The following is an 18,918-nucleotide window of genomic DNA, read 5'->3' as shown; positions in this document are numbered from 1 at the left end:
AGCAAAATGCACAGTGGCCTGAGCCCACAGCGGCCCTGGGTCTGCAGAGCTGTGGATGGCTGGGCCGTGACCTGACACTGGTCAGCAAGTAAGCTGTGGAGCAGGCAAGTCCCACGTGGTCAGGCTGATTCCAAGGAGAGCTGCTGGAGGGAGGGACCTGTCTCTCCCACCCCAAGGGGCCCTGCAGTGCTGAAGGGCTGCCCCCCCAAAATGTGGCACACACGAGCAAGCACATGGACGCCAGGTAAGGTCAGGCCAGCATCCCGAGGGGGACAGGACATCCCTGGCTACTCACTGGGCCATGAGGGGAGCACACAGGAGTAAAGTAGGCAGAGAAATGGGGCAAAGCTAAAAAAAAAAAAAAAAGTGAAAATGGCAGAAAAGAGGAGTTAAGAGAAGGACAAAAAGTGGAAAGAAGTTTTTACAAGGACAGTGGGGGAGGGACTGGCGTTGTGGAGCAGCGGGTTAAGCCACCTGCTACACCAGCTTCCCATCTGAGCACCAGTCTCATTCCCTGCTACTCCACTTCCCATCCAGCTGCCTGCTAATGCACCTGGGAAAGCAGCAGAGCATGGTCCAAGTGCTTGGGCCCCTGCACCCATGTGAGAGACCCAGATGGAGTTCCAGGCTCCTGGCTTCATCACGGCCATCTCTGTGTGTCTATGTGTGTGTGTGTGTGTGTGTGTGTGTGTGGTGTGTGTGTGTAACTGCCTTTCAAAAAAAACATAAATCTTTAAATCAAAAAATTTAAAAAGATGGTGGCAGAGGGGCAGTGGAGGCCAACAGCAGGGTGGGGGTGAGATGGACCACGCATAGCACAGTAGCAGCACCCACCTCGGAGGAACCTACACGCTGATTACAGGCGGCTCAGTGCCAACTGAAAGTCAGCTCCTGCCCCAGCTCCAGTTTCATATGGAGCGAGACTGCAGCAAAACCAAAGAGGTGGGTGCACACCAAGAGTTAGGAACAGGACCTGCTTAAGTCTTGCAGTCGACGGGCCAGAGACAGCAAGAAGAGAGGCCCAGCATCAGCTGGGGAAGGGAGCACACTTCCCCACCAACGGCTGATCCGGGACAGCGGGAGTGCCATGCCGAAGGCTGGGTCTGCCTTCCAGTAATGGTGCAGAGCTGTGTGGCCAGGATAGGGTGAATCCCTCGAAGGCAAATCAGCCCTAGAGACAGAATTTTCAGGGTTGAGGGGAAATGGGGGTCGGGGGGTTGCAGGTCTATTCTGTTCCAGTGACATCTCTCACAGCAAACATTCAAACTGCAGGGGGAGAAGAGAGCTGGCCACCTCTGGATCCAGCTGGCAATCAGAGTGTGCAGCTGCATTCTACTTCCATATTTCCCCCTTCAGGGACAGGCATCTGGCACAGTGGTTAAGATGCCACTTGGGATGCCCACATCCCATATCAGAGTGCGTGAGTTTGAGTCCCAGCTGTGCTCCCAATTCGAGCCTCTTGCTAATGCAGACCCCAGGAGGGCAGCAGGTGATGGCTCAAGTACTTGGGTGCCTGCCACCCACATAAGACCTGGATTGAGCTCCTGGATCCTGGCCTCGGCCTGGCCCAATCCTGGTTGTTGCAGGTTAATCAATGTCTGTCTTTTGCTACATCAGGCTCTCTGTACAACCCTGCCGGAGTCCACTTTTGTTGAGGGGCTCCCGTTTGAGTGTAGCCACAGGTGCAACAGGACCCTCGCAGACAGTAAGAAAAGGTAAGAAGAATTCTGGTTACCTCTCCTGACTGCAGATCATTTACACTGATGGGTGGAGGGTGGGCAGAAGCTGCTTGGATGTCCCAAGAAGCAGCTGAGTCACAGAGCTCATCAAGAACGTGGGAGCTACAAAGCAGGATCAGCTGCAGTAGAACGCGTCACCCAGAAATGTGGTTCCAATCCACCCACCACCAGGAGCCACTCGCTCAACACATGGTGCACAAAACACAAACCTGAGGCCCTAAACCCCAGCCCTCTGCCACTTTGTTCCAATCTCCCTTTGTCACAACAGCTGCTGATATCTAGCACACAGAGCCTGCAGCCCCAGCCGCCCCACATCCGGTCTCCTAGCGTCTGCACCCACGTCCCCACCATCTTCCAAGTCTTCCTGGATCTTCCTCTTCCTCACAGGGGCCTCTGTGAAAATTACGTCTGCCACCCCATCCCCAAGCTCCACACACAGTAGCAGAAGGGAGTGGGAACCACTGGTACTGAAGGGGCACGATGTGATGGACACACAACACTCGGCTGCCCCTCCATCTCCCTATGATCCACATCCCAGGATTCAACCAAATGCAGACAGGAGATAATAGCAGAAAAGCTCACATCTCTGTTGAACAATGTACATACCCCCTTCCTTTTTTTTTCCGCCATTCCCTAAACACCACTAGTAACTGTTTCCATAGCATTTACAATGTATTAGATATTACAAGTCATCCAGAGACTTAAAGAATCCAGAATGTCACAGATTCTGCATTAAATATTCAAGGTCCCATGCTTCGAAATATCTTTCCAACTCACAGACACACTCCTCTGGTTACAATTTTCACTTGTCTTCTGGCTCCCCCAGAATCATTTGTTATCTTTAATTTCACTTTAACCTGAGTTCCCCACAGTAAAAATATTGACTAGAAGGTGACACAGGGTGGTTTATCTGCCCCTCCAGGTAAGCTCTGGGCCTCACATCCTAACAGTGACCCTCCCCTGTCTGCTGGAACCACAAGGAAGATGTTCACACTGTGCCAGGCACAAAAACCCCCTCTCCTTAGCAAGGCCCTTCGCCTCTGACCTAATGAAACTCCCTAGCCTTCCAATGCGTGGCTGACAGCACAGAGCGAGACAGAGCCCTGTCTTTCCAACCACGCCACATCTCCCTGGCAGGGCTCCCTGGCTTTGTTGCAAAAATCATAAGGATTCTGGAATTTTTAAAATAAAAATTACCCCAGCCAACAGTTTTCACTTTTGCATGATTTTTCATATTGCTATCCACAAAATCAACTTTTTCTAAACCTAACATGATATTATACACATTTTCCATGTTGCTACATGGTGTTTGTATAACATGGTGTTTCTATTGGTTGCATAATATTAAATTACTAAAACTCACTTAACCACTTCTTTATCATTAGACCATTAAGTTATTGGTAATTTTTCACTGGATAATAACATCAATATTTTCATGATTTATTTCTTCTTTGATACAAAAAGAGCCTACGTCCCACTGTGGCACAGCAAATTAACACCCTGGCCTGAAGTGCCGGCATCCCATATGGGCGCCGGTTCAAGACCCAGCTGCTCCACTTCCTTTCAGGCTTTCTGCTATGGCCTGGGAAAGCAGTAGAAGATGGCCCAAGTGCTTGGGCCCCTACACCTGTGTGGGAGACCCGGAAGAAGCTCCCAGCTCCTGGCTTCGGATCGGTGTAGCTCCCGCCATTGCGGCGAAATGGAGAGTGAACCAGCAGATGGAAGACTCTCTCTCTCTCTCTCTCTCTCTCACTCTCACTCTCCTCTCTGTGTAACTCTGACTTTCAAATAAATAAATGAATCTTTTAAAAAAGTTAATGTAGTTAAACATTAGATTTCTTTGTGCATTGTTTAGGCTCTCTTAAAAAAAAAAAAAAAGAGCCTACGTCCCACATAAAATGACTAGATCACAGGTTATGATCTTTAATAATTCTTGAGACCAATTTTTTTTTTTTTTTTTTTTTTTTATTTTTGACAGGCAGAGTGGACAGTGAGAGAGAGAGACAGAGAGAAAGGTCTTCCTTTGCCGTTGGTTCACCCTCCAATGGCCGCCGCTGCAGCCGGCGCACCGCGCTGATCCGATGGCAGGAGCCAGGATCCAGGTGCTTTTCCTGGTCTCCCATGGGGTGCAGGGCCCAAGCACCTGGGCCATCCTCCACTGCACTCCCTGGCCATAGCAGAGAGCTGGCCTGGAAGAGGGGCAACCGGGACAGAATCCGGCGCCCCGACCGGGACTAGAACCCGGTGTGCCGGCGCCGCAAGGTGGAGGATTAGCCTATTGAGCCACGGCGCCGGCTCTCTTGAGACCAATTACAAAACTGCTTTCTAAAGATATTTTATTTATATTGCAACCAGCAATACATTGTCACCATCACTATAATTTTACATACATAGAATGTTATTATTTTTAACTATTGTCAGTTTCAAATACATAATGATGACTAAGGATGTTGAAAATTTTTCTGCTTGCTTCCTATTTCATCTGCCTCCTGGACTTTGTCAAAAGTAAATCAAAAAGTATATGAACATCATCTCCCCCCAATTCTATCCTCTCTTTCTTTCCATCTCCTCTTCTCTCTGTCTCTCTCTCTCTCTCTCTCTCTCTCACACACACACACACACACACACACTCACCAAACCAAAATATGGTCCCATGTAATTCAAAGAACTAAATAATGCCTTTTAATGAAAAGTAAAATTAAAAAGTACAGTTTAACAGGATGCAGATTTCTTCAGTAGAATACCATTTCCTAAACATGTGTTGTAAATGAAAATACTTATTTAATTTCTGGTAAAAGTGGAACTTTGAGAAAGAGTGACCCATCCATCAGTGGTAGGGAGCAGGTTGATTGGCAGTTAGCCCGAGATTGCTGGAGGACCTCTGCCTGCTCTTCAGAGACGCTCATCAGAAGGAAGAGGCAGTGGCTGCCCACTTGGCATGAAAGGCAGGGCCCTGGGAGGCATCCCTGCCCCCCCCCCCCCAGTCCTCTCTTCCACTGCGCTCTTGAGTGCCTGAGGTTCCACCATCAGGGATTCCAACCCAGAATAAAACTGCCCTAAACTGAAACCTTTATCAATCCTGTATCATAATATACAAGAGACAGCTGGGAGTGGGACCATGAGAAAACAGAATATACTGCAGATGAGACACAGGGGCTAGACAGTAAAGGGAGGACTGCAGCTTAAAACAGATGTTGTCCGCTCCAGAAAACAATATCCTAGGATTCTTACACACTAGGGACAGGAATGTGTATCTTTCTGGAGAACAATCTGGCACTATCCAACAAGACAGCTAAAACTGTTCATACCCTTTGACCCAATAATTCTGCTTCCAGAATTCCACCCAAGTAAATAAACAAAGATGCATATAGAGAGTAAAGTAAAAACATGGCAATTGCAGAAGAATTTATGAGTAATAATGAAACAGTGAAAATACCCAGAATGTTCCAATGATTAAGGAATGATTCAATAAATTACAGGACATTCAGGTCAAGAAATGCCACACAATTGTTGAAAAGGTATCCTTGGGGGCTGGCATTAAGACACAGTATGTTAAGCCACTGCCTGTAATGCTCCCATCCCATAATGGAGCGCCAGTTCAATTCCCAGCTGCTCCACCTCTGATCCAGCTCCCTGCTAACGTGCCTGGGAAAGCAGCGGAAGATGGCCCAAGTCCTGGGACCACCAATAACCACGTGGGAGACCTGGATGGGAGTTCCAGGCTCCTGGCTTCTGCCTGGCCCAGTTCCTGCCAATGCAGCCATCTGGGGTGTGAACCAGCCGATGGAAGACCTCTTGCTCTGTCTCTCCTTCTCACTGTCATTCTGACTTTCAAATAGCAAATACAAGGTTTTCAGGTAATTTGTATTCCTATATGTGGATTTTTTTAAAAGACTAGCTATAGGGGCCGGTGTTGTGGCGCAGCGGGTTAAAGCCCTGGCCTGAAGCGCCGGTATCCCATGTGGGCCAGTTCTGGTCTCAGCTGCTCCACCTCTGATCCAGCTCTCTGCTATTGCCTGGGAAAGCAGTGGAAGATGGCCCAAGTCCCTGGACCCCCGCACCCTCACGGGAGACCTGGAGGAAGCTCCTGGCTCCTGGCTTCAGATCAGCCCAGCTCCAGCTGTTGCAGCCATCTGGTGAATGAACCAGCGGATGGAGGACCTCTCTCTCTCTCTCTCTCTCTCTCTCTGCCTCTCTGTAACTCTTTCAAATAAATAAAATAAATCTTTTTTTTTTTTTGGACAGGCAGAGTGGACAGTGAGAGAGAGAGACAGAGAGAAAGGTCTTTCTTTTGCCGTTGGTTCACCCTCCAATGGCCGCCGCAGTCAGCGTGCTGCGGCCGGCGCACTGTGCTGATCCGATGGCAGGAGCCAGGTACTTATCCTGGTCTCCCATGGGGTGCAGGGCCCAAGTACTCGGGCCATCCTCCACTGCACTCCCGGGCCACAGCAGAGAGCTGGCCTGGAAGAGGGGCAACCGGGACAGAATCCGGTGCCCCGACTGGGACTAGAACCCGGTGTGCCGGCGCCGCAAGGTGGAAGATTAGCCTAGGGAGCCACAGCATCGGCCCAATAAAATAAATCTTAAAAAAAAAATACTAGCTATAGAGTCATCAAGATATTGTTACCACCTGTGGGTTATGGGCAAGTTCCACTGACTGTTATATATTTTTCCCTATTTTCCAAATTTTCTACAGGAAATGTGTGACTTTGTTTAGCAGGAGAGAAAGCTCTTCCACATGCACTGCCTCACCAGCCTCTAAATTCTGAAGCGGAGAGCAAATTTCTCCATCTTCCAGACTCCTTAAAAAAACAAAACTTGCCTGAAGGGCCGGCACTGTGGTGTAATAGACTGAACCTCCACCTGCAGTGCCAGCATCCCATAAGGGCGCCGGTTTGAGACCCGGCTGCTCCACTTCTGATCCAGCTCTCTGCTGTGGCCTGGGGAAGCAGCAGAAGATGGCCCAAGTCCTTGGGCCCCTGCACTCACGTGGGAGACCTGGAAGAAGCTCCTGGCTTCAGATCAGCCCAGCTCCAGCTGTTGCAGCCATTTGGGGAGTGAACGAGCAGATGGAAGAATTTTCTGTTTGTCTCCCCCTCTCTGTCTGTAACTCTGCCTTTCAAATAAATTTTTTAAAAAATCATTAAAAAGAAAAGTTTGGCCTGAATTATAGCTCTCTTGGGATTCTGCTGGTGTTTCAAGGACCCAACTCCGACAAATCAACCTCACACATCACAATCACCCAAAAGCCAGATAGCCTGCCCACGGCCTGAGCACCCTCCAAGCCGCCTGGGTTTCCTGCTTCCTGCTGCAACTTCCCTTTCCCCTCTGGTTGGCTCTGTACGCTCTGGTCGGCAAAAGAGGCGTCCACGTCCTCAGGGACAGCCGGACACTCAGGCCTGACTCCACACCAAGTGTCTGACTCAGTGTCCTCTCCTGCTACAGCACCTGGGCCACACCATGACCGGTGCTCTGGGAAAGAAACGGGGCCCTGACAAGAACCCTCTGTAGTTTTCCTTCTTGAAACTGGGGAGAAGGGGCTGGCATTTTTTCATCAATGGCTCAGTGGATAAATAAAGAGATGGATTAAAAAAAAAAAAAGGAAGAAAGAAAGAAGATGACAAGCAGGGGCCGGGTGCAGCCAATTAAATTACCACTGTGACACCTGCATCCCATATCAGAGAGCAGGTTCAAGTCCCAGCCACTCCACTTCCCACCCAGCTCCCTGATAACGTTGCACCTGGGAAAGTAGTGTAAGACGGCCCAAGATCTTGGGCCCCTGCACCCACGTGGGAGACCCAGAAGAAGCTCCTGGCTCCTGGCTTCGGTCTGGCTCAGCCCTGGCCATTGCAGCCATCTGGGGAGTGAACCATCGGATGGAAGAGTCTCTCTTTTGTCTGTCTGTCTCTTTCTCTCTCTGTAACTCTGCCTTTTGAATAAATAAATCTTTATCAACAACAACAAAAAAAAAACTATGTGAGGCCAGTGCTGTGGCATAGCAGGTAAAGCCACCACCTGCAGTGGTGCCAGTTCAAGTCCTGGCTGCTCCTCTTCCAATCCAGCTCCCTGCTAAGGCATCTGGTGGGAAAACAGTGGAAGATGGCCAAAGTGTTTGGGCTCCTGCACTTACATGGGAGACCCGGAGGAAACTTTTGGCTCCTGGCTTCAGATTGGCCCAGTTCTGGTCATTGTGGCCATTTGAGGAGTGAGCCAGCTGCTGGAAGATCTGTCTGCCCTCCCTATTTCCCCCACCTCTGCCTCTCTGTAACTCTGCCTTTCAAATAAATAAATCTTTAAAAAAATCTACACATAGATTCCAAATATTTTGCAGCAAAATAAGCACATCTTTCAATTCCCTTTTCCATAAACTTTCTGAAGTCCCCTAATAGTTTGGAGACAGAGGAAAGAATAACATGAAATAAGGGAGATTCCTCTAACTATTCCAACATGTCTAAGGAGACAACACAACACAAAGCCCTTAAAGGGAACTGGCCCTGTTACAAAACAATTTACAACCACATCAGTTCAAAAATGGAAAAAAATTAACTCATTTTTAACAATTCAAGATTCTATCTCATGAGCAGGACTTTGGAAGGTGATTCCTGGCATGCAGCAGGGCTCACAGAAAGTTCATCACAGGTCATGCCACCCTACAGCACCACAGCGTAGCAGGTAAAGTTGCCGCCTGCAGTGCCAGCATCCCATATGGGCGCCGGTTTGAGTCCTGGCTGCTCCACTTTTTTTTTTTTTTTTTTTTTTTTGACAGGCAGAGTAGACAGTGAGAGAGAGACAGAGGAAGGTCTTCCTTTGCCATTGGTTCACCCTCCAATGGCCACCGCGGCCGGCGCGCTGAGGCCAGCGCACCGCACTGAGCCCATGGCAGGAGCCAGGTGCTTCTCCTGGTCTCCCATGGGGTGCAGGGCCCAAGCACTTGGGCCATCCTCCACTGCACTCCCTGGCCACAGCAGAGAGCTGGCCTGGAAGAGGGGCAACCGGGACAGAATCCGGTGCCCCGACTGGGACTAGAACCCGGTGTGCCAGCGCCGCAAGGCAGAGGATTACTGGCTGCTCCACTTCTGATCCAGCTCTCTGCTGTGGCCTGAGAAAGCAGCAGAGGATGGTCCAAGTCCTTGGGCCCCTGCACCCGCGTGGGAGACCTGGAAGAAGCTCCTAGCTCCTGGCTTCAGATCGGTGCAGCTCCGACTGTTGCAGCCAATTGGGGAGTGAACCAGCAGATGGAAGACCTCTTTCTCTCTCTCTTTCTCTGTTTTCTCTCTCTCTCTTTCTCTCTTGCTCTCTCTCTTTGCCTCACCTCTCTGTGTGTAACTCTGACTTTCAAATAAATATATAAATCTTAAAAAAAAAAAAAAAGAAAAAGAAAAGAAGCTGGAGAAAGCGACATCAGCCATGAGTGGCCATGAGGGATCCCGAGAGGGAACTGCTGACCTTGTAACAGGAAGCGACCTGGGATGCCTCGGCGGGGACAGTAGCACTGTGGATGGGAACTGAGGCGTGGGGGTCAAGGGCAGTCACACAGTACTGCCGGAGGATGGTCCACGGATGTCTACACCCGCAGCCTGCAGAAGAGAGTGCTCTGGAGCCGCAGTGCTGCCAGACCAGTATAAACAATAACGCTCACTCAGGAGCACAGCTGATCTCAGAACAGAGCCTGAGAACCAGCCAAAGACGCTCCCTCGGGGGTGGGGGTGGGGGTGGGGGTAGGGGCAGCGTGAGAGCACCCAAGTCCTGTGCTGTCCACCACTGCATTTTGAAACCGTCCTCAAAGCAAATTCCAGATCATCTAAGGCAGAGAATAACATCAGAGAGAAGGGAATGTACTGAGAACAGTTCCCAGCGGAAGTGCAGGGCGAGGAATGCAAACATCTACAGGAATGGGTAGGTTCAGAGGGAGTGTGAGTTAACTCTGCACCCTACAATAGACCCGGGTGGGGGGAGCGAGTGGAGAGGGCAAGAGACACTCAAGAAGAAGCTTTTTAAAGAGGAAAAAAAAAACCACGAGGGAAAAGGCAGGAGTAACTGAAAATTGATTCCAATGAATTAAAGATGCCAAAAACAACAAAATACTTTAAAGCCTCCTGACCTCCCTTAACAGCAGCCTCCTCTATGTTCAAAGAAAACGTGGCATGGGGAGCCTGCAGGAAACAAAAGCAATCTGTGGCTGAAGGCGTGCTTAGGCCATCCCCACCAGAAAGATCACCAGGGCAGGCAGGCAGGCAGCCACACTCGGCTCATAAATAGCCTAGAAAAGCTGACGTCTCCGATGTACAGAATCCTGAGTCCCCACTTAGAGGGTTCCGCTTCACGTAAGCCTTCCCAACAACAGCCGTGCGAGAGCCTCAGAACTATCAGAGCTGTTGACCAGAGGATGAATAGGCAGCATCATTATCTGTCCTGCCTGCTGGTCTCTCGCAAAGTGTCAGGGAGGAGTATACATGTCTGAGTGTGCCCCTCCGAAGTCTCCCAAATGAGTCCCAGCTGCTCCACTTGCAATCCAGCTCCTTGCTAATGCACCTGGGAAGGCAGCAGAAGCGTTCCTGGCTCCTGGCTTCAGCCTGGCCCAGCCCTGGCCATTGCAGCCACTTGGGGAGTGACCCAGCACAACTTCCTCCACACACACGCCTCTCTCCCCCACCAACTCTATTTTGAATGAATGAATAAATAAATCTTTAAAAACTAAATAAATAAATGACGTCTCCTATAGGACCTGGTTCCTACAGGCCTGAGGCACTGCCTGGCTAATCTTTCCTCTCCTGTTTCGTCAAGTGCAAACAAATCATTCATTTGGGGAAAGAGGAAGTGCCACCTGGCGAGCAGGATGTGCACGAGAGGCTCACTATGAGTTACTCTGAACTTGCACTTGCAAGCTTTCAGAAGATGACCATTTGAAAGGGCGTGCTGGTTTCCATCACACCCGCGCAGGAGAGTGAAGTGAAAGAACAAGGGTTTTACGGCCACACAGCCCCGGAAGCAAATACGGACAAGCTACTTTACTCTTCAAGGTTCATTTCCTACTTTGCCTACTTCAAAAGGCACTGTGAGGGTTAAATAGTGTAAGGAAACTGCTTAACGCAAGGACTGGTAAAGACAGAGCACTGGCTACATGTTGCAGTTGTTCCAGTGTGTATTTGTGTGTGTGTGTGTGTGCATATGTGCACATGCTATGTTATGGCTACCACAACAATTGCAGAGTTGCTCAGCACAGGATCAGCAGCGGCAGGCAATGTGCCTCTGGGATTCCTCTCAGCAGGAAAGGGACCAGTTCATTCCCCTTACTCTTTTCTCTCCTGCAAGAAACGTTGCATTTTACATCCCTCAAGTCTCCAAGAGAGGCCAGCATCATGGCATAGCAGGTAAAGCCGCTGCCTGCGATGCTGGCATCCTGTAAGGACACAGGTTCCAGTCCTGGCTGCTCTACTTCTGATCCAGCTCCCTGCTAATGTGCCTGGGAAAGCAGCAGAGGATGGCCCAAGTGCTTGGGGCCCCAGCATCCACATAGGAGACCCAGAAGAAGCTTGTGGCCATTTAGGGAGTGAACCATTGGATGAAAGATCTCTGTCTCTCCCTCTCTACCTGCCAAACAAATAAAACAAATCTTTTAAAAAGTCTCCAAACGGTTAAAAAATTACCCAAGGGACCCACAAACCCTGTCTTGGCTAGGCTGCCCTGGAAGGTAAGGAACCCAGTCACGCCCATGACTTTCAGAGAAGGGGCCCTGGAGCTGCCTCCCGCCCCACACGCAGGGGAGCACAGCAGCCCAGAGCTGCTTTGTAAGTGGAGTCCCAGCCTTTGCACTTGACCTGCAGGGTTTCTCAGGAGTGTGAGGACAACAGGGCCAGCTCTGTCTGCCCGCCTGTCCAGTTCCCCGTCTCAGTAATGGACTTAGGCCGGGGAGGGCTGGGACTCTTCTCTCCCCATAGGCTGTCACGCTATGATATTTGCTCTGCTTCCTTCCTTTCCAAAGCCTAACAGATTAGACGGCTGAAGGCCTATGCAGCTCACTTACATTGGAAACTGAAAGTAAGGAACCGGGAAGGGAGAGGAGCCAGTTTGGGGTCTGTATCAGCCAGAAGTGGCAGAGCCTTGGTTATGGCGGTGATCAGGAGTGGTCGTTAGGTACCGTGGGCTACACCAAGACCTACTCTGAGTCATCCTGGCTGCCGCAGGGGCACCGCCCACCCGTCCACCTGCCCCAGAAGAGGGAAGGACATCTACCAAGTGCCCGCTGCATTCGCACAACACAGACTATGCTGCTGCCGCCCATGTCTCCCCAGAGCCCCGAATCTCTCCGTGGTGGCACCCGTCAAACCCTGTGTGTCTTTGGGATTTGTTTTAACCAGGCTGAAGACTGGTTCGGCTCAGGATGACACCACGATGAGATTCCCAGGCCCTACTTCCTTACACAGCAAAGAGAGCATTCACGACAAGGAAAAAATCAAAGTCTGCAAACTCTCAATACTCAAGAGCAAGCAGTTGCCAAATCAATACCCAGGTGGTTACCCATCTGTGAAGCAAGCCAGGCTTCCATTGCTGCCCAGCCAAAAACACCACCGGACAGCTGGTTAAAAAGCAGGGTTTACCAAGAAGGCCAAAGGAAACTCAGGTCTACAGGCAACAGCCTGAGTCAGCCACACACCGGCGTGGTGGACCTATTTCCTGCAGGCTTGAGGCACTGCCTGGCTGATCGCAAACAAATCATTCATTCATGTAACAATCCGTCTGCAGCTACAAGATGTCACACATAGGCCACAGACTCCAGGCAGCAAGTTAGGCCAGGCAGAAGGTGGTACGTCTGATACGACGACCATGGTGCTTTTTAAAAGTACCCTCTAGTTTCTCAGAGTAAGCCGGCAGGAGGTCTCCACATGGTGTTCCGGGTACCAGCAGGCTGCCCCTCCCCACCGACGGTCAGCTCCCTCCACCCAGGAGCTGCCATGCCTTCATTTCTGCCCTGCGAAGTCCTTACCACCCCTGCGCGCCAACCGAACGCAACTGAAACAGAAACTCCTGTTCTCCCAGCATCTCCTGCTGCACAGTGGCTGAAGGCGAACAATCAAGACAGAAGAAGGGGCGGGGGAGGCTTGGGCAGAGCGATCAAGAAGAAGGAAGGTAGCGATCTGGAACCCGAGCCCCAAACGCAACCCGCTGTGCGGTCCACGGTGGGGTCCTGGTGGGAAGCAGAGAAGGGGCCCTGGAGCTGCCCCCTCCTCTCCTCTCCCGTCTACTCTCCTCTGAAAAGCCCGAAGGAAAAAAAAGAAAGGCAGAGGGTGGTGTGTGCGGGGAGGGAGTTGTGGGTGGAAGGCAGATGACATTGTCAGAAGGCCAAGATGCATTTTGGACCTGTGCGAGTCTTCATGCGACAGGCTGGGGGCAGGGCCGGCTGGGGGAGGAGATGCCAGGGTGCTCGGCTGGCCCAGCCGAGCCTCCTCTGGGAGACCTGTGGGGCGGGGCACGGGACACTTCTCCTTCCCACTCGGCCTCGCTTCTCGCCCCCGCACCCTCCGATCCCTTCCCGCCACTCTTTTTTTTTTAATTCCTTTCTAATTTTTGCTGAAGTAACAGTGCAGGCCTGGAGCAAAAAAAAAAAGGGGGGGGTGGTAAAGGTGCAGGTGCGGAGGTTAAGTGGGCGAGAAGAGCAAGGCAGCGCGCCTCGAGGGGCTTACCCAGCCTGGCCCCGACCCCGCCGAGCCCGTAGCGCGAGGCAGGGAACGGAGGTGGGGTCTCCCAGCGGGCGCCCGCTAGGCCGGCCGGGTCGCGGGACGCACAGCCGAGTCCCCGCCGCCCGCCGCGCGCCCGAGGGACTTGCCTGGGACGGTGTCGGCGCTCTCCCCTATCCGCGCAGCCGCTGCGGGGCCAGTGCCCCGGCGCCACAGCCCGCGCCGAAGTTTCGCCCTGCCAACGTGAGAAAACGCAGCTCCGCAGAGCACCCGCCCCCGCCCGCCCCCACGGCCCCACCCCCGCAGCCCGACCCCTGGCGGCGGCGACCTTGGCCACCCCGGACGCTCCGGGGCGCGGGAGGAGGGGCTGCCCTCGGGGCGCCGGGGGCTGCGGCCGCCTCCCCTGCGACGCCGGCCCCCCAAAGACGCGCGCCCCTGGGGACCGCTCGCGACAGGACCCCGCACTCACCCCGCCGCGCCGGGCCGGGGGCTCGCGCAGGGTGGGTTACATCAGGGGCGCGGCTGCGTCCCCCGCCGCCGGGTCCTTGCTCCCCGGTGGGGGTGGGGATCGGGGGCTAAGGGGGCGTCTCTCGGCGTCGCCGCCAAACTCTCGGTGCCTGTCCCACCTCCTGCCCCCTCCTCCTCTCCTGTCTCTCGGCCCTTTTTTTCCGGGTTAATTACGTTTCGCGTGAAAGCAAAACCCAGCCCCGGATGTGAGTACAATGCTCAGCGGACTCCGCCGGGGGGGAGGAGAGGGGTGCCGGGGCGCCGAGGCTGCGAGGGGGCGCGGCGTGCAGGTGGGAGCGGCGCGCGCTCAGCCTGCAGCCCCGGAGCGCGGACGAGAGCTGTCCGGGCTGCACGCATCCTCGCTCCGAGTTGGGGCGCAGGCTCCTCTCCAGCCCCTAGTGCTCGTCCTCAGGCCGCACCCCGCGCCTTCAGCCCTGGCCTTTATATTCGTTCCGGGCGGAGGAGTTCGGTTAGGGTTAGGGGCGAACCAAGAGCGGATCTTTTCCGGGTTGCCCGGAGGGTTTCCGGAGCCCAGGGGGCCGTCTCTCTCGGCCGCCAGGCCTGGCGGGACCTTGTCGGGGTGCGTGGGGGCACAGACTGCCACCGCTGGTGCCCTTGGCGCGGGGCGCCGTGGGAGAGGCAGGGACCGCCGCCGCCTGGATGCGCGCAGGCACCTGTAGGCGCCGGCCCCGCTCCTGAGCACGAGGAAACCGAGACTCGGAGCGCTGCAGGGCTTTGCCCTTGGGCCCCCAGGTTGGCCAGCGGCAGGTCTGTCGGGTTCTGACTCCAGTCGCCCGCGTGGAGACAGAAACACGGACCGTAAAGCCCGGGCAGACAGCCTGAAAACACCAGTAATGTGGATTCGCCCGTGGGAACGGCCGACTGGGAACTCCGAGGGCGGCGCTCGCGCCTGGTTCCTTACAGGGTGAGGGGTGGGCTCCGTGCCTGGCCGCTGCCTGGGACCCCCACGCACCCCAGAGCTGAGTGCCCGGGATCCAGTCCCCTGCTCAGCTCCCGATTCCAGCTGCCTGCTGATGCGCAGACGGGGAGGCGGCAGATGGTGGCTCAAGGACGCGGGTCCCTGCCACCCACGTGGGAGACCCCAGAGGAGCTCCTGGCTCGGGCTTGGCCCAACCCTGGTTGTTGGCAGGCGCTGGTGGAGGTGCACGGCACATGGAAGTTCTCTTTTTCCTTTCAGTCTGCCTTTGCAATAAATATATGTTAAATAAGTAAACAAAAAGGGTGAACCCTGGGTTGGCGGGCGGGGAGGAGGGGCTGCGGGTTGGGGAAAGGCAGGACCTCCTACTCTGACAGCGAGGCTTTGCCGGGATACCCGGAGGGAGGCAGGACGGCCAGCCCCAGCCCACGCCCCCGAAAGCCCCAGTGAGGAAGCCGCATGCGGTTCCTCTACCATTTTGATGAACAAAGCAGAAATGAGCCGTGCGGCTCGCTCAGGTGTGAAAAAAGGCGGTTTGCTTTAGAACATGTTGCTTTGAATGAGGAAGGAAAGGAGGACACAAGAAAAAAACAAAACGCAACAGGTCCCTTGACATACATGCATGAATGTCAGGGTGGGGTTGTTTTGTTTGCCACCTGTGCAAGGTGCACCTTCTGCAGAAGCAAAAAGCCTGGGCTTGAATCCTCCTCTCTGCCTCTTTCCAGCCCCCATCCCCGGGGAAGCTGTTTGCCACTCAGTGTCTATGGCTAAGAAGAACACACAATTAGAATTCTGAGTCCATGAGGATTGCGCTCCCAGCTGCAGCGCCAGCATCCAACATGGGTGCTGGTTTGAGTCCCAGCTGCTCCACTTCCGATCCAGCTCCCTGCTAATGTCCTGGGAAAGCAGTGAAAGATGGCCCAAGTGCTTGGGCCCCTGCACCCACGTGGGAGACCTGGATGGAGTTCCAGGCTCCTGGCTTCAGCATGGACCAGCTCTGGCTATTATGGCCATTTGGGGACTGAACCAGTGGATGAAAGCTCGCTCTCTCGCTCTCTACCTCTGCCTTTCAAATAAGTAATTAAACCTTAAAAAAAAAAAAAAAAAGGCTGAGTTAATACATCTGAAGTGTCCACACTGCTGTGGAACATGAAGGTTCTTTGTAATTTTTTTTTTTAATTTTTAAAATTAGATGATCAGTTTTAGTGTGAAAAGGACAATGTCATCTAGCTACCTGCAAATCCGACAGGAACTGATGGCAATGTGGTGAAAGTCTCAGATTTCATGGTATGGTTCATATTGAAACCCATAAAACTGCTGTGTGTCCAGCCTGCCTGACTCACTCATCCCCAGAGCCACAGAAATGGTCTGAGCACTCCTGTATGAGATGCCTGGGAGGCAGACAGGACTCAGAGGCCCTGGGCCTCCCTGGGAGATACGGGCACTTTTAGGAGGCAGAGGGAAGCTTGTGCCTTCCTGGCAGAGAGAATGAGGGCTGGGACTTCAAGGTGCCTCTCAATGGGGGGCTTTCCAGAAAGCCTTAGAAGATGGGTACAGGTTGACTCCAGTGAGGCTGGGCGAGGGGACAGTCAGTGCATGCTGGGAGGCCTGTGTCCAGCCACATTTGTTCCTGGCCCCAGCTGATTGGCAGTTTCTGCACTGATGTCCACTCCCATGTCCCTGTCCCTGTCAGAGCATCCCTACCCTTTTCTTCTCATGAGCACCACAGAGCAGGGGTCCCTTGAGCCTGTGCTTTGTCCTTTTGCCCTCTTTCTCTCTTTGCTTTTGGTGCATTGCATGTAACACAAATGTCACCATGTCAACATTCTAAATTATAGCTGCAGATTAGCAATATGCTTTATGACATTCAGTGTTGTACAGCCAACTACCATCGAATTCCAAACCGTTTTCCTCACTCCTGAAAGTGACCCCACACCTATTTAGCAGTCACACCCCCTCCTCTCTTCCTCCAGGTTCTAGTAACTGCCACCTTACCTCCCTGCCAGTCCATGCACTGGCCTATTTCTTATATTCCCTATGTGGGAAACCAAACAATATGTGACCATTCAAGTCTAGCTTTTTATACGTACTTTGCCATTCCTTGGTTGACAACGTTTTGAAATTATTTCCATTGTCTGATTATGCATTAATTTTAATGCAATAAAAATTCATGATGTCTTAACATGGGACTCTACCTGTGGAGAAGGCAATGTCGAAAAAAGGCCGTTTGGGGCTGGCATTGTGGTGGAGCAGAGAAAGCCACCACCTGTGACACCAGGAACCCTGTGGGCACCAGTTCACGTCCCGGCTGCTCCACTTCTGATCCAGTTCCCTGCCTATGGCTTGGAAAAAGCAGCAGAAGATGACACTTGGGCCATCTGCAACCCTTATAGGAGACCTGGAAGAAGCTTCTGGTTTCAGCCTGGCCTGGCCCTGGCCCTGGCCGTGGCAGCCTTCTGGGGAGTGAATCAACAGATGGAAGATTCTCTCTCTCTCTGTAACTCTTTCAAATAAATAAATAAGTCTTTAAAAAGATGTGTGTGTGCAACATCATTGATTGCAGTCTCCTCAGTGAGGTTCAACAAATGGCTCAAGGCTTTGCAGCCAGTCAGTGGCAGAGCTGATTCTAGAACCGGGATGAGGCACCCCCAGAAACCTGTGGCCTTAGGAGAAAATGGCTCAGAACCTAAAATTCACAACAGAAAGCTTTATAGTCTAGCCATTTATTTATGTACTTTCCACTAATGTGCAATGTCAATGGCTGGTTAACTAGATGAGCCAGTGTACCCTCCAGGGAATTAATTGTATTATTCCATGTCCTCAGAAAATACCTGTTATATAAGGTACCAGGCTGCAGCCTGGGCTAGTTAGTTAGGGCAAAGTGTGAGACTGAGGAGGACAAGGTCATTGGTTGTGTCCTGGTTCAGGCCAGTTAATTTTGTGCAGAGATAATTGCTTCAGGGTACACATTGTACATCTAATGTTAGCTGGTCATTTTAGAAATATTTGCCATTGATCAAAGCATGAATGGCTCTGTACCATTCATGTCTAGAAAGATTACTTAAACTACCATTGTTCTGTTCAGTCATTTTCCTTCCACAAAGAATTATCTGAACCTGGTACCACTTTCCCTCCACATATCTTGCATTTACTGATTGTTCAGGTACTTACTAAATGCCAGCTGCTTTACACTTATTATCTCATTTAAGTCTTACAATGCCACTAGAAGCTAAGTAGGGTTACATTTTATGGAGATGAAGACTGGATACAAACCCTGCGCAGGATCCGCTGAGTCAACGCTGTAGATACAATGTTAGGCCTTCTAAAAGGTACAGAAAGGCATAACATAACATTCTTTTCTCCTTCCAATTTTTAATATCAACATTTAGAATCCTCATCCCTTATCATCTACCAACTCTGTGCCCAAGGCAACGTCCTGCAGAAAGCTATGTAGTTACATGAGTATATGCACACATACTCCTATGTATCAGGGACTTCAAAAAGTTCATGGAAATAGAATTAAAAGGTACATTTACTTTGGTGCAAAACAGTTTGAAATCCATGCGTAACTTTTTCACAATATGCATTTTCCTTAAACTTTTTGAAGACTTCATATGTATTCACTGTAGCTTTGTTCCTAACAGTGAAAATTGGAAATCATTTCCATACTCATGAACAAGAGATTAAACAAGTAAATGTTAACACGGCCGTACAATCTTTTTTTTTTTTTTTAAAGATTGATTTGTTTATTTGAGAAGTAGAGTTAAGACAGAGAGAGAGAGAGAGAGAGAGAAAGGTCTCCCATCTGCTGGTTCACTCCCCAGATGTCTGCAACTGCCGGAGCTGCACCAACCCAAAGCCAGGAGCCAGGAGCTTTTTCCAGGTCTCTCATGTGGGTACAGGAGTCCAAGGACTTGGGTCATCTTCTAATGCTTTCCTAGGCCATAGCAGAGAGCTGGATCAGAAGTGGAGCAGCTGGTGCCCATATGGGATGCTGGCACCATACCGCTGGCCCCAGAAATGACTTTCATAAAAGCCAGAAACATGAGGCCAGCATTGT

At 51.8% G+C, this 18,918-nt stretch overlaps 1 protein-coding gene across 3 annotated transcripts in view; it reads right to left on the bottom strand.

Annotated features, from left to right (window-relative positions):
- PLEKHA2 (pleckstrin homology domain containing A2) overlaps positions 1–18,918 on the bottom strand; it is a 108,296-nt gene that overhangs the window by 59,481 nt on the left and 29,897 nt on the right. The window contains exon 1 of one of the 3 annotated variants that reach the window (XM_008273960.4): positions 13,884–14,022. The exons of 1 other annotated variant lie outside the window; for it this stretch is intronic. The gene's annotated coding sequence lies outside the window, so the exon portion shown is untranslated. Of the gene's footprint in view, positions 1–13,563; positions 13,720–13,883; positions 14,023–18,918 lie in introns of those variants that run through there. One more of the 3 variants, XM_002720775.5, reaches the window with a different exon arrangement.

The sequence above is a fragment of the Oryctolagus cuniculus genome, chromosome 2, assembly GCF_964237555.1.
Source record: "Oryctolagus cuniculus chromosome 2, mOryCun1.1, whole genome shotgun sequence".
Taxonomy (NCBI): Eukaryota; Metazoa; Chordata; class Mammalia; order Lagomorpha; family Leporidae; genus Oryctolagus; species Oryctolagus cuniculus.
The sequence above is the reverse complement of the archived record's forward strand: the minus strand, read 5'-3'. Positions and strand labels throughout refer to the sequence as shown.